The 18507-nt window shown below is 44.4% G+C and overlaps 1 protein-coding gene across 3 annotated transcripts in view; it reads left to right on the top strand.

Annotated features, from left to right (window-relative positions):
- The window catches only part of SGCD (sarcoglycan delta), a 1076456-nt gene continuing 1058756 nt past the window's right edge, over positions 808-18507 (top strand). For all 3 annotated transcript variants that reach the window (XM_013965725.2, XM_018050121.1, XM_013965722.2), the window contains exon 1: positions 808-1680. The gene's annotated coding sequence lies outside the window, so the exon portion shown is untranslated. The remainder of the gene's footprint in view (positions 1681-18507) is intronic.

The following is an 18507-nucleotide window of genomic DNA, read 5'->3' as shown; positions in this document are numbered from 1 at the left end:
CAAAACCTAGGTTTGGCAGTAAGAGACCAAAACCGGAAGTGTCTTATCATTGGATTGTGTGACCTTGGACCGTCCACGCGTCTTCTCCGAGCCTCCATTTCCCCATCAAGATAACGAGCAGATTGGAGCCTAAGAGCTCTAAGTCACTGTGTGTGTGCCCAGTGACATGCGCATTTTGTGGGTTTTTTTTTTTTTGGTGGTAATTTTTCTTAATTTAATCATACTTCTCGTTTAGTATTGAACCATTACTCATGTTTTAAAGTATTTAAAATTCTCACACAAGTTTGTCTTTCTTAATCCCATTAGGAAGGAACCTCATTTAACTGTGGGAGCAATGAGGCCCAGGAAGGGCCTATGGAAGGGTCCTCAGAGCAGAGAGGACAACGCAACTTCCAACCACGGAGGGCCCCATGATCCGGGACAGGGCCCAGCATCGCTCAAAGTGAGCCTCATTCAATATCGGTCAGTTGATTGGAGGTTGTGAGGCCCATCTTGCAAGACAACTCCTCTCTCCCTGGAAGGAGGAGTACCTTAGAATCTGTGGGTTAACGGAAAAGTCCTTACTCTGGGGGGAAGGTGGGGCAAGCCGAAACAGTCAGATCTCTCACCCGGGGTTTCTGAAACCCATTCTCCGCGGGGGGAGACGTGACGGTGTTCAAGGATACTTGGAACCTGTCCCTTTGGCGAAGACACGGAGCCGCCTCCAGCCGCTACTCGCGGCGGATCCTGTGCAGTGGAGCGCCCCCGCCCCCGGCAGGCTCCCTCCGCTTTGCAAAGGGAGGGGGGAGCTGGGGAAGCCTTGCACACTAGTCTTCCTGGAGCTGCAGACGAGGAGCCCCGTGCCCTCCCGAGCCTCTCAGCGGCTTCCCCTCGGCTGCGCGAGTGTGCAGGCTCTCCTCGCCACCCCCACGCAGGCTCGCCCTCGCTCCCTCCCTCCAGCCCCGCGGCCGGAGCGCGCACACCGGGGCTCCGGCACGTGGGCGCGCGGGAGGCGGCGGCCGCTGCTGCCGCTGCCGGAGCCCAAGCCCGAGCCCCAGCCGGCGAGATTACCCTCCATGCTGCCTGCTCTGCGGCCGCCTTCCGCTCTGCCTCTGGCCGGAGCCCAGCCCCGCGAGCCGGTGAAGCCGCGGAGGGGAGGACACGGACAGGAGGAGGGGCGCGGCAGGCTGGGGCGAGCCGGGCTCTGAGCAAGGGGCGCCCGCAGCCGGGAGGAGGCAGCCGGGCGCTCTCGCTCGCTCTCTGCTCCAGGCGCTGCTAGGGGTTCCAGGCGGCGCGACGCCGCTGCACTCTTTCTAGGCGGCGGCCAGCGGAGATTTCCCGCAGCCGGCCCTCATTCCGCCGGCAAGTCCCTGTTTATCCTGGAGGACGCGCCCGGCCGCCCGAGCTGAAGCGAGCGCGAAGTCCGAAGTCAGCCCCCAGCGTCGCCAACTTCCCCGGGAGCCCCTCTTCCCGCCGCAGCCTGCCCTAGCCCTGGGAGCGATGCGCCCCCAGCCGGGCGGCGCGCCCTCTGCCAACTCTCCACTCATGGGATCCACCGCCCTCGGCTGCCCCGCTTGGAGCGCGTAGCCTTCGCCGCGTGGCCCGAGAGAGGAGCGAGACACCAAGGCGTTTCGTGGATTCCGCGCGCGCGCGCGCGCGTGTCTGCTGGGGTCTCCTGCGGGGCAGCTTCCATACCCAGGGGTGAGTAGCCGGTCGGTCCAGGCGGCTCCCTTTCCCCCTAGGTAATTGCTTGCAGGCAAGGCAGGGAGACTGGAGAAAGTTGAGTCTCGCTGCACCTATCCTGGGATTTGGCAGCGGAACGCAACTGTGGTTCTCCAATCCTATTGCCTTTGGGGCTTCCCCGAATGCCTTCATTTCTAAACCTAGGAGGGAGACCTCTTCCGCTTCCCGAGGAGAAAGGGGGCTCCCTAGAGCAGTCCCCTGACTGTTCCCCAATCAATTTGCCATTTGGGGCTTTTCAGCCGCCCGCGCATTAAGCAGGCACCCAGCGTATGCGCTTAGAGATCTGCAGCCACCTGGGTGCTCTGAGAGACCCAGGGCAGCCCGCGCCCCTAGGGGAGATCTAAGCGTGCTTCATTATAAGCAACAGCTGGGATACAAGGAACTGTGTATGTGGGTGATTGGGAGTGGGAAACGAAGCCACAGGAAAAGGCGCGAGTGAAATTTGTCTGTCAGTGACGGGTAGGGTATCCTGGGTGCCCCGCTCCGCGGTTCAGGTTTGGGGGCGCAAGATCTGGGGCAGCCGGACAGAGTCCAACAGGTGGCCTGCGCGGGCTTCCTGGAGCCGGGCGCGGAGGAGGGGAACCGCTCCCTCCACAGGGCCGAGGCTGCTGCTTCTGGGGGAGGGGGGCATCTGAACATGGGTAAAGAAATGAGCTCTCTGCTCTCAGGCCCGATTTGGGGTGAGTGTGTGAGGCATCCAAATGCCTCCTGTCGGAAAACAGCGGCCTCATTGTGTGCCTGACTGCGGTTTCAACTTGCAGGCAACTAAGGGGGCATTCAGCTGGGGCGACGCGGACTTGGCTGGTCCTCAGATGCCAGCCCGGCCTTCTTCGTGGCCCCTGTGGCGGGTATTCTAGTTCCCTAGGCTGGGCAACGAGCCAGACCTCAGCGTTTTGCTCCTCTATGTTCCCCGAAGGGGAGGGGGTTGATGCAGAAACACCCGGGCAAGGCACGAGTTTATTCTTCTTTACCTCTATGCTGCACATTTATCCTAAGACTCAGATGGAGGTATTGGGTTGGAGTGCCTGGGAAGGGTGTGGACAGGTGGTGTGCGTGGGTCAGTGTGAGGACAAGTAGTTTGAGAGCTGGACAGAAAGAGAATAGAGGCCGTGTATCCCCCACCCACGGAGATGCACAATGACAGAGGGCGGGGCAGCGCTTTGAAAAAGTTTCTTTTGAATGCACCATCTTCCCAGTAATGTGAACGTGAAAGCAGTGGCACTCCAAAGTGGCATCTTGCCTCGTCAGCTGTGTGGCTTCCTCCCTCAGTTTGTTCATTGGTAGATTGGGGACAGTTATCTTTGCTCCTGGCAGAAGCCTCTCTGTAAAGGAGATACTTAAAGATGGGTGTCAGGTTGGAAGAAGAGAGAGACCCTGGGGAAGAGGTGTGCGGGGAGACAAGTTGTCTGGAGGCACCATGCATAGGAGACACTCACTTTTCACTCAGATTTTGTGTTTGGAGGAGGTTGATTGGTTTTGAGGAGATTAATGGAGATTTTGAAATGCTAAAGCTTTCCCAACACCCCCTTGGCACTGCCACTCGGATGCCTGCCAGCGAGCTGTTTGTACTATGGAAATAAAGTGACGGACACTCAAAATGCAAAAAGAACCCTCCACTGCTTGTGCTTGGTCCAGCAGTTTCTCCTTCAGGGGAGGCTCTAGGTACTACAGCAGTGTAGCCTTGCTGTTGCCACTCTGTGATTGCTACTGCATCTTTCCAGCCCCCATTTAGTGCCCCTTCCGAGGAGTTATCCTCCTCAGTCCTCACTCTGGGACTCTGGCAGCAAATTGTCAAGGGTTTTTAAGTAGACTGAGCCCCTTGATTTGTAGAGGGCGCTGGCTGATTTCACAGGGCCAGCCTGCGTGGCTGCCCAGAAACCTGACTCCTGGAGGTTTCTTATTAGGAGGGGAGCCAGGAGCTGGGGCATCAAGAAGAAGACTGGACAGCAAGGTGTTGTGTATAACAGAGGCTGGAAAGAGAGATACGTGGACAGATGTACAGAAACCGAGAAGCAGGAAAAGGAAGAGGCAGAGAGACACACAGAGGCAGAACAAGGGAGGAATAGGAGAGAGACAAACAGACAGAGGCAAAATGAGAGAGGGAAAGAGAGAGGGAAGATGTAGGGTGGATAGGGCAGAGCTTAAGAGGAGTGAGGAGTGAGAGAAGGGGGAATAAGGAAAAAGAAGGAAAAGATATCCAAAGAAAAGAACGTAAGCAGAGAACGCCTAAGGAGACAGGAATGGGAACCAGGTAAAGAAGCCAGGTAGGGTGGAGAGGAAGGGTAGAGAATAGAGGAGGCAGAGGACGCAGGAGGCACTTGCTTTTGTATTGAAGTTTTAGAAACCACACTGCCATTCCAAGGATGTTGGCATAATCCACATCCTTAAGTAGCCAGCCCTGGGTGCGTGAGTGTTTCTCTGGGGAGTCCTGCATTATGCGAAATTGGACACCCGCTTGGAACCCAGCTGCACTGGAGATGACAAGAGGATAAGAAGTCTAGATTTTTGGTAAACACGCAGACGCACAAGTTCATTTGCCTTCAGTGTTTTTTTTTTTTTTCCCCTGGGTAAACACAGGGCTGGAGAATTGAGGGGCAGGGGGCTGTATCATGAAGAGCATTTGCCACTGATTCTCTAAACCCTGTTTAAGGAAGAGTCTCTTGGTAGCTTCTGAGAAAAGCACAGTACTGGACGTGCTTCCCCATGGGGCTTGAGCCAATACGGACAGGAATGTGCTAATTTAATGAGTGCCGTGTTGATTCTAAAGCAGGGTGTCCCTGAATCACACTTTGATAAACGTACTATAGGTGGAATAACACCCTTCTCTAATTTGTCCCCATGTTTCCTCTTAAGAGACACAGTTTAATGCCTCACTCTGGTATCTGGCCCTCCCCAGAGAAGCTTTTTTTCTTGTGAGTTTCTCTTGATAAAAGACAAGCCTAAGGATTGCTCAGCCAGGGTTACCTTGTCCTGAACCTCATTAATCACAGTAGCTCCAGGGGACAGCAGACAGCTCTTCTGGTTGACCTTGTCAGGGTGTTCACAACCAACAGGTGTCGGACACTCGGCGGGACCCTGTCCTGGACAGTCTGTGCACTGTGTACTTAAAACTCAGAAAAATCTGTGCCATAGACATTGTTACTGTTGTCAGCATTTTATAGTTGAGGAAACTGAGACTTAAAGAAATTATTACTTGTCCCTGTAAGTTGTCTGTGACCCAGCAACTGGGAAGCAGCAGTGAGGAAATGTGACCTGGATTTGGTTGACTCCAGGGTTCAAGACCCTGATGCTGGGAGGGATTGGGGGCAGGAGGAGAAGGGGATGACAGAGGATGAGATAGCTGGATGGCATCACTGACTCAATGAACGTGAGTTTGAGTGAGCTCTGGGAGTTGATGACGGACAGGGAGGCCTGGCATGCTGCAATTCATGGGGTTGCAAAGAGTCGGACATGACTGAGTGACTGAACTGAACCAGGGTTCAAGGTCCTAATGACGTCCTGTGCTGTCTGCTAGTACTTACTCCATTCTAGACTGATGGAATCAAAGATCTCAGAGATCTTTCCCAGGCACTCTCTCTCCCCACCTTATCAATTGAGGAAATTGAGAAGCAGTTTAAGTACTGTAAAGAGACTTGCCAGAGACCCTACAACCAGTAGATGTCAGAACTGGGACCTGCCCTGATATCTCGAGTCTCAGTCCAGCCTTCTCGGCACTCACTATACCAGTGGTTCTCGTGTTTGGCTGATCCTTCAGGTCAAATGAACATTCAATCAAAATGCAAGTGCCCAGACCCTCCTGGAGGCTTACTGAATCAAAATCTTTGGGAAGAGAGCCCAGAAATCTGTATTTTTAGTCCCTGCCTCAACTCTGCATCCGCCTAGTACCGTTTGCCCCAGTTATTCTCTAGCTCTTGGCATCTGACGCCGTGGATCCCTTTCAAACAGCTTCGAGAGGAGAACGCCAAGCCCCTCCCGCTTCTAGCAAAACACACACAAAGTAATATACTCTCTGCCTGCTGCAGGCCACGCTGACGTACCATGGGTAGGGAAACAAGCTGGTCATCCTAGAGGCAACTTTGAGAGCTCTTTGAGGGGTGTAGCCATCACAGTGATGTTTGTTAGATTTGGTTTTTCCTGTGCCAAGTTGGAAGTATTTAAGGAAGCATCAAATGCTGCTTCAGTGCATCAGTGTCAGTATTTTTAGTAATGCTTGACACAGAATGACACGGTGAGCCAGGCCAATGTGCTGCTGTGTCAGAGTGTCAAGCCCTGTATCCCAGTTTAGTGGATCTAGCTGTGGGATAAGAAAAACCGCTTTCCTCCCCTTTATTATCATGCTTTTGACTCCTCTGGGATATGTCAGTGCCTCCTTTTGCAGGTAACAAGTTGCCATCACACCCACGCTCTTTCTAGCACACTTAAATTGTTTTCTCGGTAACCTCAACATCTTTTCCCTTCTGTTTCATTGAAAAGTGGCCAAAGGTACCAGACATCTTGTCCAGCAAACTGTTTTGTCATCTTTCCCTTTTCAGGTCCAAATTTATTTTCTGAATCTGTTGCTTTTAACCCTGACCTCTTATTCAAGGATTGTAATTGAGCTGAGATAGAACTGATAGGCAGCTGTGTGATACATGTGTTGTAAATAACCACAGCTGTTTGTGAATGGGATTGCAAAGTGAGGAGACCTTACACTCTTACACTCACAGTGTCTCCATCTTCAATAATCTAGGAATATTTTGACTGCTTCAGAGGGCAAAGCTGCTTTTCTGCCACGGCTGGTAGAAGTACAAGGTGGAAAGAAACACTGAATGGTTAAGACTTGGGCTTTGAATGCAGACCGCTAGAGGTTAAGGCCTACATCTTTTTGGTTGTTATAACCTTAGTCTGGTTATTGAACTTGCCCGTGTCTCCATTTTTTATCTGGACATTGATGATGATAAAAAGATGTCCTTTCTATGTATGCTGCTAGGACTTACCTTGGTCAGTGATTGAAGTGCTGAGCCCAGTGTCTGGCACGTGGTAACGACTCATTTGTTACCTAGTATTTACTAAACAGAAGTCACGTGCCAGGTTCCATTAACTCGAGGATAAAACTGACATCACACCAGTTAAGCAACTTGCCCAGGTCACCCAGATCTTAAGTGCTAGACCCCAACTTGTGACCCAGATCTGTCCTCTTAAATTCTTCTGACTTACTGCTACATTGATATGAGTCACTGTTCTTTCCTTAAACATTAAGACAGGGTATTGCATATGAAGCATACTCTGGTTTGTATTTTAATTAAACCCAGTGGTAGAGTGTCAGAGCTATTTTAGTGAGGATCTTTTGAATTTGGGGGGATACTTTTTAGGTGGTTAAATCTCCTCCAAATATTTGCTTTTGATTTCCCAGCAGTTTGGAAGAGTTTTCATGTATCCATCCCCTTCTGCTTGAATAACTTCTACCTGTTTTAATAAAAGCCTCATTGTAGATTCTGTTTGGGAAAATCTCCACTTGACTCTTCAATTGTTAGTTGCTTAGTCATGTCCAACTCTTTGCCACCCTATAGGACTGTAGCCTGCCAGACTCCTCTGTCTACAGAATTCTCCAGGCAGGAATGCTGGAGTGGGTTGCCATCCTCTCCTCCAAGGGATATTCCCGACCCAGGGATTGAACCCAGGTCTCGTGCATTGCAGGCGGATTCTTTACTGGTTAAGCCACCAGGGAAGCTGACTCTTCAAGGGCTGAATTAAATGTCTTCATAATATGTTCCTTCACTTACATTGTAATATGTACCCATTTGCTTCTTTACCTCAGTCTGTAAATGTTTCTTGAGATCATGGACAGGGTCTTAATTGAAGTTATATCCACAGTGCCTAGGATAGTATGTGACATATAGAAAACTTACAAAATATTTTTGAACATCTAATTGAAACTTTGAGCTAATTCTGGATGTCCCAGAAAAAGTGGCCATTGTCCTTAAATTCTAAAAGGATAACATCCAAATGTTGGAATTGAAAACCTTGCTATATAATGTATCCTCAGAGGCTTTGAGTTCTTTAGATGGAAGAGGAATGTTATGGTATCAGTAGTTGTTGATTAACTACCTTGGTAGCTTTGGGCAAGTTCCATCCTGATGTTGCTTACGATGTAATTAGAAGGGACATTCTGATTTATAAGTTAATGTGATTTTATCTGTACGTTTAATTAGTTTCTCAGAAAGGCAGTTTTGTTCCTCAGCCTAAATGTTTTAAAAATTAATAGGCTCCTGGAGTTAGAACCAAGGTTAGAGATAATCTAGTTCTACCAGCTTGTACAAGAGACAAAAAAACTGAGACTCAGAGAAGGAAAGAGATTTGCCTGAAGTTACCCAGCGAGTTAGTACCTTTGCAAGAGGCAACGTGAGAGCCAGAGGTGTTGGCTGCTTGCTCAGGACTCTTTTTTCTTTTAATTTTTATTAGAGTATAGTTGATTTACAATATTGTGTTAGTTTCAGGTGTATAGTGAAGTGAATCAGTTATCAATGTATTCACTCTTTTTTAGCTTCTTTTTCATAAAAGCTATTATCGAGTATTGAGTCAAGTTGCTTGTGCTATACAGTAGGTCCTTATCAGGTGTCTATTTTATATAATAGTAGTACCTATATTGCCCAGGGATCTTAATGCACAGCCGAGAGTGATGAACACATCAGTGGTGAGCCACTTTTTTGCTTTGAAGGCATGCTTGCAGGCCTTCTGCATGTATATAGCCTGAACTTTGCAAGATTTCAAGATAAAGCTCATACTGAGAAGGAGGAAAGCGGGACTAAATGATTTGCTGCCAGGGCAAATCCCAAGTGTCAGAGATGTTTGTGGAAGAGCATCCTGGCAGGTCCTACGTTGGTAAAGCCTTGTGGATTTCTGGAATTCCCAGTCTGCCTTCCAAATGAGGAAATATGACCTGACAGGGATCTTCCTTTGATGTCATCGAGGGTGATATTTCAAGGAGACATGGAAGATGTATGGAAGTTCATTGCCAAGCTCCTGACGCAGTTTCAGATCACTCTTCCCTTCTTTTTAGTGCTTTCATTTTTTAAAAGATGGACACAGTCACCTTAGGACCCTTCTCTCTACTTCTGGGGTGCCTTGGAGTCTGACTAAATAGACCAGCCTAAATATATCCTCAGACACAGAAATGTGTGCAGTGTACTCTGACGTTGTTAACACACAGATCTTTATCACATGGTGCCAATATTATGGAGACAGTTAAGACACAGATCATTGGTGCGATGTATTGTGGATGATCCTTTGGAAACATTATAATTAGTGCTGACAAGGCAGTAGAAATAGCTCAACACAGCACCTTCCCTGACTCCCAAAAGGCTTGCCAAGTCAACCCAAAGTAACAAGACTTTGATTATTCAAGGAGAGAAGGCACAGTTAAGAATTCTCTTTGCCCCTCAACTGTAGTCATTCTGAGATTATTGGTGCTGTATTTTGTGTTTTTTTTTGTTGTGGGATAATTGATTTACAATATTGTATTGATTTCTGTCATACATCAACATGAATCAGCCACAGATATACATATGTTCCCCACCTCCTGAACTCCTCTCCCACCCCATCCTACACCTCTAGGTTGATACAAAGCATGGGATTGAGCTCCCTGAGTCACAGAGCACCTCTCTTCTTGCTATGTATCTTACATATGAGTAAAGTAAGCCAGAAAAAAGAAAAACAAATATTGTGTATTAATGCATGGGTACGGGATCTAGAAAGATGTTACTGATGAACCTATTTGTGGGGCAGCAATGTGCTGTGTTTGATTTGCTGTCCAATGGCTGGGTGCAGGGGAGGGGCACCTCTTCTTGTAGCTTCAGCACCAGAATGAATTGCTCCCTTCTCTAGCCCGTCTGGGTGCTTGCAGTTCCTCTACTTGAAATAGTTTGGGATTTTCCATGGTCTTCTATTAAAATGCAAAACTTCCTATGTAGATATCAGTTAGTTGCTTTAGCTGTATAGACCTAACATTCCACCCCATACTTCTCATATTATGGAACCATTTTGACAAGTATTAAGGACCACCAGCACAGCAGTTACTGCTTCTCTTGATGCTGCTAATGTTTGTGTTTATTAAGGACCTAGGGGAATGGCTACCCACTCCAGTTCTTGCCTGGAGAATTCCATGGACAGAGGAGCCTGGCAGGCTACTGTCCATAGCATATCAAAGGGTCAGACATGACTGAGTGACTAACACTATTTGTAGTTGAAAGGCTTTATGGAGGGGCAGGATCAGTGATGAGGGGCCTGTGGCTCTCTTCTGTGAACCTTTACAGACTTTTTGACCAAATGCCTGGGGATAAGATCCCGGAGGATGGAAGAAGCATTGATGCAAACTTGGGTGTCTTTTATTCCTATACATGTTTCTCTCTAGGCTGCTTCCCCCTTCACAACCCAGAGGGCATTACTCTTACATTTAAAGGCATTAGTGCAAGCACCAGTGAAAGTCTGGTTTTCCCATGCTTCATGTGCAAAGACCCCTATTCTAGAAACTCTGATGATTGCTGGGATGGGGGCAGAATTTTTTTAAATGGTGAATTTTAACTTTTTAACACTGCATATGAGTAGTAAAAATCTAAACTCTACAAATTGGTAAGAAATAAGCATTCGTTCCTCCCTTATCCCAGTTCCTCCTTTCCCAGTACAAGCGTGTGTCCAGAGTCTTCTGTTTTTTCTTTGCTGTATGTAGGAACAAAAAGCACATGTTTTTTCTCTTTCACATATATAACATATATGCTATACCCTTTTTCTTTTAATTTAAATCGTATATCATAGTGATAGTTAACATAAATTTATATTGAGCTACTGGGATTTAGCTGTAGTCAATTGTAGTGATTGAGTAACTGTGGAGCTAACCTGCCTCATGTGTGAGTGTGTGTGAGTGAGTGAGAGAGAGAGTGGGAGAATGGGGAGAGGAGGGAAGGACATGTGGGGCTTTTTGTACAACTACCAGCAGTTATTTGTTGAAGACCTATTGTCCTTGGCAGAGAAGGTAATGGCACCCCACTCCAGTACTCATGCCTGGAAAATCCCATGGGCGGAGGAGCCTGGTAGGCTGCAGTCCATGGGGTTGCTAAGAGTCGGACACTACTGAGCAACTTCCCTTTCACTTTTCACTTTCATGCATTGGAGAAGGAAATGGCAACCCACTCCAGTGTTCTTGCCTGGAGTATCCCAGAGATGGGGGAGCCTGGTGGGCTGCCGTCTGTGGGGTTGCACAGAGTTGGACATGACTGAAGTGACTTAGCAATAGCAGTATTGTCCTTGGGGTCCTGGGAAGATAGGGAAAGTGAAGACATTGCTTTTATTCCTGAAGAATCTGGAGCCATCATTTATCTACTCCAAACAGTTCGAGAATGATAAGCAATTGTGTGTTACTGAGACTTAAGCCACATGCTGTCTAGGAGGCATCTGCTATGAGATCATTCCCTGCAAAAAAGGAGAGCATGTACAAAGGCCCTCGAGTGGGACTGTGAGTGTCACAGTCAAGAACCAGCAGGGAAGCTAGGGGTGCTTGAAGTAGAGGGCTGCAGTGGCACATGTGGCTTCCTAATGTACAGGTGTGTAACAAAAAAAAATTCCATCTAACCTGCCTCAGCTAGGTTTCTATAGAAGGTTTGAAGGCTGTGTGACTATTTCCAAGGTATGAGATAACAGATTTTACTTTACAGAGTCCAGGATTTTTCAGCATAACTCTCCTGCCTATTAACCTAGTGAGTTTGAAGGAAGCATAAAAATGTACCTGGGAAACAGGTGTTCAATGAAGGAACATACACTTGAACAAACGAACTAATTAGAAAGTGAACTCACTAGTTTGGTTTGTGAAAAATAATGGACGAGACAGGCAACTCCATCCTGATTGGAAGGCAGGAAGTTTCTGAATGAAGCGTTTTAAGTTATCACCTGGGATATGCCATACCAGCCAAAGTGGGGAGGAAATTTTACTTCATACTCAAAATTGCAGGTTTTTTCCTTTTTAAAATCGGTTGTTTGGATGGCAGTAGAATGAAATTAAACAGCACAGAGGATTCCAGTTCCAATTCCAGTTCAGTCGCTCAGTCGTGTCTGACTCTCTGCGACCCCATGAATCACAGCATGCCAGGCCTCTCTGTCCATCACCAACTCCCGGAGTTCACTCAAACTCATGTCCATCGAGTCGGTGATGCCATCCAGCCATCTCACCCTCTGTCGTCCCCTTCTCCTCCTGTCCCCAATCCACCCTCCCCTATCCTAACTCAGTGAAGGTTTTGGTGTGATTGTCTCAGTGTTACTCTCAATAGCTCAAAGAAACAGAAAGCGGCTGTATCAAAATGCTTGAAATGTATCAGTATTGTTTCGAATGACACTTTTTAAACAAAAAATGTATCTCTTAATGCCTAGCTTTTTATTTGTATGCATCACAGTGAAAAGTGTTATAAAGGACCCCTTGATTTTGAGAAAATATTTATACTGGATGCTTTCTGTATGTTTATTTCTCTTAAGAAAAAAATAGTAATGAAAAACATTGTCAGTCCGGGTGAGTTCTTTTTCAGATGCAAGATCACTCACACTGAAATCCTTTTTGTACTCAAATTGTGTCTGCCAGTCTTAAAAGAGGGCAGTCAGGATAATATGATAAACTGGCCCGTGTGTTCAATCTTAGCTCATCAGAGCTGTGCCAGAATTGACATTTTTGTACAGTATGGCTTGATGCTCTGATTACAAATTGGTCCTGAGTAGCTAGGCTCTTTGTAATTTTATTCACTAAGGGATTGTGCTTGTACCATTAGGCCTGTTTTGATTTTGAAACCTGGAGGAGGAAATATACTTCTGGTCCCCTTTCTTATTTAAGCCACTGTGTGAGAGACATTCATATGGAAAGAAATGTAATCTATTGTATGCAAAAATAAGAGTTTCATCTTCCTTTAAGACAGTGATGATAGCATTTCTCTGCCCATTTCTTCTCTTCCTTCCCTTTTTGCAAAAGTAGCTGAAATTGTAGTTTTACGAAGGATATTAAGTATTTATTATTTCTCATTGTTGATTTTATTTGTGATAAGTGGATGGATTATTTTGGAAAAGAGTAGATCTCTAATTGTAGGTCTTTGGGGCTTGTTGTCAAGAATTCTATTTTTAATTCAGTTGTATGAATTTTTTACACAGTGAAATTACTGAGTATTTTTTTATCAAGAACCTTTTGTGCTTGGGGTCCTGGGAGAATAAAAGACAAGTAAAGACAATGCTTTCTGTCCTTGGAAAACCTGGAGACGGCATGTATTTACCCAGAGCAGATTTAGAATGTTAAACTATTGCACATAATTAAGAGTTAAATTGAATGTTATGGACAGTGAATCCACTAGGATTCAGAGAAGGAAGTGATTAGCTAGGAGCAACATAATTGGGTGACATTTCCAATGTGTCATCAGAGTAACATACAAATGGACAGTTTTATATGATGTTACTACACACCCTGAACTCTTGCAACAATAAACTAAAAATGATTATTTTATAGTATCACTTGATATAGCCTACTTCAAAGGCTATAAAGCCCTAGATCTTGTATAAACCTAGATTTCAATGTTTTACTATGCTTGGAGCAAGCAAGGGAAATCTCTAGCCCTTCATGTATCCAACAAACCTTGAACTGAACCCCCAGTGACAAATACTGAGTAAAGAACAAGTAAGAAAGACCAGAATTATTCTGCATGTGATACTCGTAGCTCTGTTTCTGAGCATCAGCCTTGAGTAAGCCAGTTGTAAACTAGAAGGTAAGGAATCTGAACCTGGCTCCCAAATAATATCAGGACTTGGAAGGAAGGGGACCAAGTGGTTCTAGGTTGGTAGCCTCCCTAGTCTTCTAGCGAGAGCATCCACCATTCCTCTTTAGAGAAAAGCATACCCTATTTGGGATTATAGGAGCCCCACAGGGAAGATTAAAAAAAAAAAAGTGATCCCACAATCAAAGATGGTAGAAATATACAAGAAAACCAACCTTATCAGTGAGACTATCAGAAGGGAGACAAAACAGAAAAGAGACTTAATTCCCTGAGATTTTCAAGTATTTGAATGATCACGTATAGAATTTAAAAAATGGGTATGACTCTTTAAAGGAAATATACAAGAAAACCAACCATTATCAGTGAGAATATCAGAAGGGAGACAAAATAGAAAAGAGACTTAATTCCCTGAGATTTTCAAGTATTTGAATGATCACGTATAGAATTAAAAAATTAGCTATGACTCTTTAAAGGAATAAAAGGAAATTATTTAAAATATGGGCATTCATATCATCAATCTAGTTAGAAACTTGTCAATTTTATGAGACATCTCAAAGGTTTACAGATCCTTTATTTTGTTCTTCAAAAGACATATAGAGATAAGCTATGAACCAAAAATTTTTTTGAAAAACATGTAAATGATGAAAAGTCATGACTAGAATATATAAAAAGCTATCATTAAATAAGAAAAAAACAAATAGCCTAATGGAAAAATGGGCAAAGGGCTTCAATAGGACTCACCTTGAAAAGAAACATATAACCAGTATACATATGAAGAATTATGTGACCTCATAGTACCTGGGGAAATGCAAAGAGAGACATCACTGAATTCTCATTTATACTTGCTAGATTAGAATAGATTAAGAAGTCTGGAAACACAAAATGTCAGAGAGAACCTTAATACACTGATTTGGGGATTGCAATCATTTAGAAATATCCTGGGGCATTTACTTGTGACTTTAAACATTGGTCTACTTTATGACTCAGCAATTCCACTCCTAATGTATATCTCCTCCAGGTATTTTGTACGTGTGTCACAGTTGACACATACCAGAATATTCATAAAAGCACTGTTTATAATAGCAAAAAAATGGAAATAACCAAAATCTCCATTAGTAGGAGAGTGAATAAATAAGTTGTGAATTATTTATGCAGTGGGTTATATGGCAGAGAAGATGAGTGAGTTATGACTATATATACTAACCTGGAGATGAATATAAAAACATTGAATAAAATTATATTATTTATGGTATATCACCTATAGCAACTTTCTGTGTTTTCTTCAAGGAACACTAAAGTTATTTTTTATTTTCTTAAAGGAAAGAAATGTAAACAAAGTTCAGGATATGGATGATAGTGGTTTCTTCTTGGGGGCAGGCAACTGAATGGAATAGGAAGAGGATGTGGTAAATGGAGTCCTGGGATGTCCACCTTTTTGAAGCAAAGGACTTAGGGGTTTTGCTGACCTTTATTTGTGGAAGTGTGGCTACTGGAATTGACTTTCAGAAGAGGGACTCTCACTGCTTAGCTAGGTTTGGGAAGCTTTTGTACTAGTGCAAAACTGCCACTGATCTTTTTGTATGGGGTTTAAACCCTCTGATAGTGGCTGCAGAACAGCTGGTCTTCCTTGGAGAGTAGGGACCTTTTATTGGCACTTATGAACTCAGTGTTGTTATTTCCATTTAAAACAGAAGATGGTTAACTATTTGCTTATGAGTTGCCAGCTACAAAGAGCTAGAGCTGGGATTTGAACCCCAGCTTTTTGGCTTTACAGTTTACCATCAACATAAGTGAGTTATTCCTGAATTATAGCACTTGTCATAATCCATGTTAGAAGATTATCAGATTATAATAAGATAATCTTTATTGGAAGCCTTAGAGTATTTTCTCTAGCCTACTAATGTTACTTCCTGTCTCCCTGTCTTGATAAAGTGGCACCATTTGTGCAGACCAGAAACCCAGAATTATCCTTGACATTTCTAAACATTTCACCCTATCTCTAGTCAACCAGACTCTCAACATTCCTAAATAATTTTACAGTCTGACCATTAGTCTTTGTCTCTATTTGGTTGCCTGAAGAACTTATAAAAACAGGCAAATCTGATTCTGATATTTTTGGCCACCAAAATTAATATTATTCTATTATTTTCATTTGACCTTAGGGTAAGAATCATACCTTTTTCCCCCTTTTCACCTTATCTTGCGCTACCTGCCACCCCTCACTGGTTATACTGATCTTCCCCCCAACCCCAGTCTCTTGCTTATTCCTGCCACGGGGCCTTTGCTGTGCTATTTGATTGAAGATTTGAACCATCTGACTATAATACTGGCTGCCCTCCCCTGTTAAGTTCATTCACTAACTCTCAAGTCATAGCCTCAACATTCTTGAGGGTTTCAGCTCCTGGACCGGCTCTTTCTCTTTCCTTAAAACTACTGGTCATAATTCTTGATGATTATAATCTCTGCTGTAGAAAATTTCCTCCTTATCCTGGTCATTCTCCTCCTTCAGAGAATCTTGTTCACCATCCTGCTTTATCTGACTGCTACCGTAGCCATGCCATAGGCTTATGGTTCTCAACTTTTGGTGTGCATCACAGTCACCTTGGAGACTTTTTATTTATTCACTCAACGTATTTATGGATTTGCTTCTTTGGCGTCACTGAGTCGCAGTTGCACCATGCAGGATCTTCACGGCCTCACTGGGATCTTTTGTAGTCGCATGTGGCCTTCTCCAGTTGCGGCACGTGGGCTCTGGACCTCCTGGGCTTAGTAGTTGCGGTGTGTGGGCTTTGTTGCTCTGTGGTATGTGGGATCTTAGTTCCCTGCATTGCAAGGCGGATTCTCAACTACTGGATCACCGACGAAGCCTCAGGGACTTTAAAAAATAGAGTCCCGAGTTCTCCACCCCAGAGTAATGACCGTAAGTCTGAGGTGGGCTGGAGAATTTGCTTTTCTAGCAAGTTCAGAGTGATGCTACTGCTGCAGATCTCAGGGCCACACTTTGGGAACCTCAGTGCTACGTCTTGTCCTCAACAATAACTGCACCACATCTGTGATCTGAATTTTAAGCATCTCACTAAGTGCCATATTCTAACTCTTTAGCTTAGTCTTTAACTTCTTCTAGTATCTTCCCTTCAATGATTCTTTGAAAAACCCCAATCTGTAATCGGATATAAGAAAATGCAGAATTTTGTAATTATCCAATGCATGGATGTGTGCAGCAGTTAGGATGAGTCATTCAGGAGTGGTATCATTTTCTCTGGGTCTTGAAACTTCAAATTTGTGGAAATATCCATAGAGTCCCACCTTCTTTTACACACACACACACACATGCACGCATACACACACTGTTCTAATTTTTTTAAACAGTAGAGTTTCTGAGCTCTTGGAGGTGAAGTGTTATATAGTACATTTAAAATATATTAAATTAATAAACTTAATTTGTCTCAGGGATAAATGTGTTGAACACACGTACCCAATTCACAGCTAGCTGTTTAATATTTTTCATCAGACATTATGTAATTTCATCTATGTTCTTTCAAAATGTAGGTAATTCAAATATTCATCTGTTTTTATTTTAAGATAATATTGAAGCCATATTATTCTACCTTGAAATGAATAAACAAACCATCCTGTGTGTTTGGTGATAATATTTTACCTTTGCAAGTGCTTCAGTATTGCTTGCAGAAACGATTTCACATCATCCTTAAATCAGCCTTATGAGATGTTCTAAAAAAACATTGTTTCCTAATTAGAAAAAAAGAGGATCAGAGAGTTCAAGCAACTTGTCCACGGACACAGAATCATGGTAAACTTAGATATGGACCTTCTGTCTTAACATTGAGTGTTCTTTCCATTTGAGTTAGAGAATCTTGATGGTTGAAGAAACTGGAGAGGTCATTTAATTCAGGAGTCCCAAGGAGATATAAAAGCAAGTGGTGTCAGCCATAGATTAAGACAGTTCAGTTCAGTCGCTCAGTTGTGTCCAATTCTTTGTGACTCCATGGACTGCAGCACGCCAGGCTTCCCTGGCCATCACCAACTCCTGGAGCTTACTCAAACTCATGTCCATTGAGTCACGATGCCATCCAACCATCTCATTCTCTGTCATCTCCTTCTTCTGCCGTCAGTCTTTCCCAGCATCAGGGTCTTTTCCAATGGGTCAGTTCTTCGCATCAGGTGGCCAAAGTGTTGAAGTTTCAGCTTCAGCATCAGTCCTTCCAATGAATATTCAGGACTGATTTCCTTTAGGATGGACTGGTTGGATCTCCTTGAAGTCCAAGGGACTCTCAAGAGTCTTCTCCAGCACCACAGGTCAAATGCATCAATTCTTCAGTGCTCAGCTTTCTTTATAGTCCAACTTTCACATCCATACACGACTACTGGAAAAGCCATAGCTTTGACTAGATGGACCTTTGTTGGCAAAGTAATGTCTCTGCTTTTTAATATGCTGTCTAGGTTGGTCATAACTTTCCTTCCAAAGAGCAAGTGTCTTTTAATTTCATGACTATAGTTACCATATGCAGTGATTTGGAGCCCTCCCCCAAAAATAAAGTCTGTCACTGTTTCCATTGTTTCCTCATCTATTTGTCGTGAAGTGATGGGACCAGATGCCATGATCTTAGTTTTCTGAATGTTGTTTTAAGCCAACAAGAGTAGGGTAGAGTCTGTCTAAATCAGGCTCCAGCTGCTTGTCACTGTGTGGCAACTATTGCCATATCTTCTGATTTTTAACTTAATGTGGTTGGTTGTACTGTTGGTCATCTCATTGTTCTTTGGTTACTTCTCCTATGTCTCTTCATACTATATCTGTTTGTGATTCCACAGGGAATCATTGCACACATTTGAAGACAATATCCATGTTTCTCTCAAACCTCCCACTCCCTAAACTTCACAGTCTAAACATTCATTGTCTTTGAACTGTTCATCCTAGGTCATGATTATAGGCATTATAAGCCTAGCTACCTTATTCTACATGTCTCTCAATCTGTTTTATTCCTCCTAACTAGACTAT

The sequence above is a fragment of the Capra hircus genome, chromosome 7 (genome assembly GCF_001704415.2).
Source record: "Capra hircus breed San Clemente chromosome 7, ASM170441v1, whole genome shotgun sequence".
In the NCBI taxonomy this organism is placed as follows: domain Eukaryota; kingdom Metazoa; phylum Chordata; class Mammalia; order Artiodactyla; family Bovidae; genus Capra; species Capra hircus.
Note: the sequence above shows the minus strand (reverse complement) of the source record. Positions and strands in the feature narration are given on the sequence as shown.